This window comes from Sphaeramia orbicularis, chromosome 9 (assembly GCF_902148855.1).
Source record: "Sphaeramia orbicularis chromosome 9, fSphaOr1.1, whole genome shotgun sequence".
Taxonomy (NCBI): Eukaryota; Metazoa; Chordata; class Actinopteri; order Kurtiformes; family Apogonidae; genus Sphaeramia; species Sphaeramia orbicularis.
In genome coordinates, this window is record NC_043965.1 from 51,039,037 (window position 1) to 51,045,370 (window position 6,334).

Here is a 6,334-nt window from a genome sequence, read left to right on the forward strand (position 1 = left end):
TGATGTATCAGGGCCATATCAGAAAATAAAAACGCTAGTCACTACGAGAATAAAGTCGTAAAAATTCAAGAATAAACTCATAATATAATGAGATTAAAGTCGTAGTTTTAAAAAACTCATTACTTAACGAGAATAAAGTCATAATATTTCAAGAATAAAGTCATAATATAATGAGAATAAAGTCACAGTTTTAAAGAAGTCATTATCTAGCGAGAATAAAGTCATAATATTTAAAGAATAAAATCATAATATAATGAGAACAAAGTCATTTTTAAAAAGTCATTATTTAACGAGAATAAAGTCATGATATCTTGAGAATAAAGTCATAATATAATGACAATAAAGACGTAGTTTTAAAAAGCTCATTATTCAATGAGAATAAAGTCATAATATTTCGAGAATAAAGTAATGATATAATGAGAATAAAGTCACAATATTTTGAGAGTAAAGTCATAATATAATGAGAACAAAGTCGTACCCACTCATTGAATGGAGAACTTGGAACATTTTGTGAAGTTATACTTTCATTTGGGGTTTACACACAGCCAAATACTGAACCTATCTCACCATCAACACATTATCATTAGTCTAAGGATGCTGAAGTGACTTTGCACACATTTGGGTATGTTTCGTCGTAAGAACTGTACTGATTTGGAGCAAATTGTCTCTTTTGTGGAGGAGAAACTGACGAAGTGGTCGGCTGCAGGGCTATTGGTGGTTACACCAGAGCTGTAGGGTTTGTTGTTTCTCAAGAAACTGTGAGGATTCTTCTCCGAGTTTATAGTCCAACAGAAGTGAAAGTGGCTGCTTCACTTGTTGCGCTCACTGTAAAATTGGAAACTCTGTCAAATTTTCAAAATATTACAACTTTAATCTCATAAAAGTACGACTTTATTTTCGTTAAATGAGTTTATTTTTTTAAAACTATGACCTTATTATTACTTTATTCTCGAAATATTACTACTTTATTCATGTTAAATAATGAGTTTTTTAAAATTACGACTTCATTCTCATTATAGTCATAGTGACAAGCGTTTCTATTTTCTTATGTGGTCCTATTATGCCTTCGTAACTTTTAAATATTAAAAGTGATATAAAAAATTATCATCAGAGTGTTTAAAATAAAGAGCTCTGAAGTTCTGTCAAAGATGCCAATATATTGGATTGAAAAAATATGAACTTTGGGTGTTGCTGTTTAGCATCAAGCAGTTGATATTTAATTTGACATGAGACAGGGCCGGCAGATGACATTCTGGGAGCCTGTCTTTATCTACCTGTGGCACAGTTTTCCTGTGCATTTTAATGTTGTCACCTGCATGAGCGTTCAGCTTAAATGGACTTGTTGAAAATACATGACAAAAACCTAAAGTCAATCCAAAACAAAATCTTTGGTTTTTGTACAGACAAGACATTATGTGTAAACTTCAGCAGAGATAGATTATTCCTTGCATATCTTATATCTTAGACGAGGACAGAGGCCAAAAGGAGCAGAGTGTTGCAGACTCCTTGTTAACTGGACAGCTGGTGAAAATGGGTTAGGAGCCTAAGCAAGTCGACTACGATCCAGTGTAGTGGGTCATAAAAACAGTAGCAGTCAACAGAAATGTAGAGCAAGAGATGCTAAGGCATTTCCCTGTGCAACCCAGAGCAACCCATTCACCACAACATCATAAAAATGCCCTGACCTACTTAACTATACTTAAAAAAGTTTGTTATGTCTGTGACATACATGCCCAAACATCTACTCTTTTATCATATATTCAGACAAAATAGACAAAAACACATTTTAAACCTACAGTGACGATGACTGTTTCCTCTTTGTGTGAGTGTTTCTTTACAATATTGACCCTGAGCTCAAAGTACCAGCACTTGTTCAGACCTCTTTAACCGGCAACAAATCAACACAACTCTGCAGACTTAAGTTCAGTGGATGAGCAACTGGCAGAGCAAGCAGGAGAGGACTTGAAAGCCATGCAAGTTTCATCTCAACATTGCCAGAAAAGCCACATAAATCTTTAACCCATGTGTTTTGACCACACTGAGGAGCTGCACTTCTTAACAAGGCTCCTGTGTAATAAATAGTGCTTTGGTTTTTCCCACTTATTTGAGTAATCTGTCCTGGTTTTTTTTTGCCTGAAGTCAACAAACGCCTTTGGTCAGAGCTCTCTTTTAATCAACACACTTGGCCACAGAGAGCTGGGACTCACAAAAGAGGCCGGGCTAATTGACCTCCTCCTCCTCCTCCTCCTCCTCCTCCTCCCTTCGCCTGCTCTTTCCTCCACTGTAACTTCACTGCCACCGCCACCCAGTGTATTCCATGACAACCTGGGGATTGTAAGAACGGCATGGAAACGTCAAACACTTGGTGGGCTCGCATCGCCGCACACAAAAGGCCAGTAACCTACATGTGGAGTGAGGATGAAGGTTTTTCCCAGAAGAACAGGACCAGCAGAGCGTTCGAGGAAGAGACAGAAACATGGTGACAACCTGCCCCCTCCCACCCCACCCCAAAGCACCCCTACTGGTTTTCTTTTTGTCTTATCCAGCTGCTCGGTTGCAGAACAGACCTGAAATGAAGCCGAGGAGCTGTGGAGGAAAAACGACTGTGGAAAGCAACCTATACACATGGTTTAAAAGTAGCTGTATTGTCACTGAAGTGAATCATCCGGCACCAATTCCTGCAGTACAACGTCACATACATGGATTTTCACAGTCTGCAGCCAGAAAATGGCGGAATGCTCCCTTATAAATAGACATTCCTGGCTGGTCAGCAAGTAGGGGCCATGTTTGTCTGGCCTAATCTGGCAACAGCAGATAGTCTTTATAGCCTCCCCTTTGCTATCAATCAGGCCTGCTACTGAGGACAGAGTGGACAGCAGCGGGCGTCACACCGTCACCACGGAGACTGCCTTTAAAAGCAGCCATATAAACCATATAGGGTGCTGGCATGAAACAAAGAGGAAGAAAAAGAGAAAGACGGGGGCCGAGAGGGACAAGGCAGTCCGGCCTTTATACAGAACTGGACTAAAGCTTTTACTGAGACAAAGCTGACCTGAGTCAGCCACTCTCTGCAGACATCCAGTATGATGTGAAGCTGAAACAATAGTATTGCTTAAACGCATCCATAATACCTGAATAATACTTGGAATGATAGCCAAGTGCAAATAAATACAGGACATCCACAAAGTCTCTTTACAATAAAAAAAAAAAAACTATATTATAAAAGCAACTGATGAGATATGTTCATCGGATTTGTTATATCTACTCATTGTCATCACCATCATCCTTCAGCTGCTGCACACCCAACCACAAGCCTCATCCATATGTTCCGATCCACAAGCCAGAGCAGCAATGGCCTCTGGACTCAGGTCACCCTCTGCATCCCCCAGCAGTTTCCAGGCATAGGTTACATAGTTCATCCTCTGCCGACCTGGATGCCGTTTAGGTCGGAACGTACGTTTGTCCTACATAGCTCTACTGTTCTGATGAGGGGGTGTGTGTTTGTTAATATTTGATCTATGTACTCAGTGGGTATCAAAGTTTTTAATCACATTGCGGATCATGTGCAGTCGAATCATTGGTCAGTTTTTCTTCAACAAGAGATTAATTACTGCAAATGTTTACCTTGACCTTTAGACGGAATATGTGGCACCACAACTGGATGACCTTCAACCAACCATCATTTTCCAGGTATATGGTCCACCACTACATTGGGGACTGCTTGTTGGTGGGTTCCTAAATCAAACATTTCCAGACCGATGTATTGGAAGGGATGGCCCTATTCCCTAGACACCTGGTTCACCAGATATCACTGCTCTGGATTTCTTTCAGTGGGGTTATGTTAAAGATATCATGTATCAAACAAAGATATGGGACATGAACGACCTGAAGCAAAACATCACTGATGCCATTGCTGCCATTGATGAGGCTGTGATACAGCCAACACAGCAAGAAATCCACTACAATTTTGATGTGCTTCGTGAAACTAATGGTTCCATATAGAGGTGGATTAAATGACGCAAAAAAACTTCAATTCATTTTTCATTTTGGAAAAATTTTCCACAGATTTGTCTATTCATTTGCTTTTGTAATACGTTTGTTAAATTGTAAAGAGACTTTATGGACACCCTGTATAACCCATGAAGCCACCTCAAAAGGAGGAGGAGACGATGGACATTCGATTGGACAGTGAGCCCATTAACAATACATAACTGTAGGTAATGAGATAACTGTAATCATCAGATCAGCCACATGCACTTCAGAAATGTGATACCCAAAAAACCCTAGTTTAGACATTTGAGTCCATTTTTGGGTTTCTTTCTGAGTACTTACATACGTACTGATGGTAGACTCAAATGTCCTATTATTATTTTCCACTCACGTTCACATTAAATCCTGTTATTAGGCTGTTTATGTGAAGTTAAATAATTGCAACCTGTGATAGAGCTGCACAGAAAAGTCACGAGAAGTCTGAAGTGTATTATAGTAAATGTCACTTACTGGTGACAGAGTGTAAAATAGTAATCCAGCTTTATAATCCTCAATTTTCATGTAGAAATGTTCTGTTATATTAGATAAAGTGTGCTCGGTCTCAGCTGCCAGGCATCTGTTATAACCTTTTCCAAAAAAGGTCAATTCTACTCAACATATGGGTGTCAGACAACCAGAGCAAACCAGGTTTCTTCACCTGAATCTTTCAATAAAGATAAATCACTGCAAACAGACATTCAAGATTATAAAGAAGACATGAACATTGCATTACATATCCGCTAATGAAGAGTCAGAACTCAACAGAACACAGAAATATTTGTATTCTCTTTTAATTTAGTTTTACGTATAGCTCTGTACAGTAGTCATCTGTTATTTGTAACTTCTATGCTTTCTCTTCAAACAAACTTCTTTCCACTGCTGCATGTGGGTCATTGATCATTTTCATTTGACAGTTTTTGAATAACACTGCAAATTATCTATATTGTAAAAGCCAAGTGGCCTCTGTGGGCATGAGTGTGTGTGTGTCTTGGGATTCACACAAAATCTGGAAAGAGCTGCCTGCGGCAATTTGGCATATTTATGTATTTTTGTTCAGGGAACCAACTAACAAAAACGGAAAGTTGATCGGACCAATATTTTGGGAGATATTAATAATGTTGTAATACAATAGCCTTCCAATCACGTTGCTATAACAAGAATGCTTTAGTGGTGACTGCTGGACAAATGTGGTACAACATGCACAAAAACACAACACCATAAAAACTACCACATCTAGAACCCATGGATCTCCAAGGGTCAGCATGCTAGTATGAATGTAACTTTAACTTGTTAAATTGAACTCAAAGTTGAAAAATATTGCCACAATTCCACAATTTCACCTTTCCTCTACATGTTCTTCATGCCTGGCACATGTATGTTACCCAGCTTACCTGCTACTTTTGCACTGTTTACATCAGTGCATTTATGTTTCACCTCTACCCTGTTACATTTGCACTGCTACACTGATACACGTGTTACATTGTATACTTACACTGTTGTTTACATACTACATTGACATTTACATTTATGCATTTGGCAGACGACGCTTTTTCCAAAGCGACTTACAGGGGAAAACCAATCAATCACTCAATCAATCAAATTTTGTCTATATAGTGCCAGATCACAACAAAAAGTTATCTCATGACATTTTATATATAGAGTTGGTCAAAACCAGACTCCAGGCCAATTTACAGAAACCCAACAGAATCCTCCAGGAGCAAACACTTGTGACTGGTGACAGTGGCGAGGAAAAACTTCCCTTTAACAGGCAGAAACCTCGAGCAGACCCAGACTCCTGGAAGATGGCCGTCTGCCTTGACCAGTTGGGGTTAAAGAGAGAGAGTAAAGAAAGAGAAAAAGAGAGAGCGATAGAGATAGAGACTGGGGGATAGGGGGAGAAGGGGGGAGTAGGGGGAGACACATGGATGCAGTTGAGGATAAGTGAGTGATGATGATGAAGGCAGGAGAGAGGCAGGACCACTGCAGCAGGTCCAGAGATAATCCTGGGAAAATCTGGGATAATCCTGGGAAAAACTTTATCAATATATTTAAAATGGAATGTCTGAAAGTGCTAGGACAGGAGGTGTTCTCGGAAGAGCTGGGTCTTCAGGAGCTTCTTGAAGATAGGTAGGGATGCCTCTGTTCTCGTAGTGCTCGGTAGAATGTTCCATCAATGTGGAACGACCCATGAAAAGAGCCTGGAATGTCCTGTACAAGGTCTGGGGACCACCAGACAATGTTCCCCAGACGAGCGGAGTGGTCGTGGGGCCACATAAGCTTTTATCAGTGCACCTAAGTAGGTAGG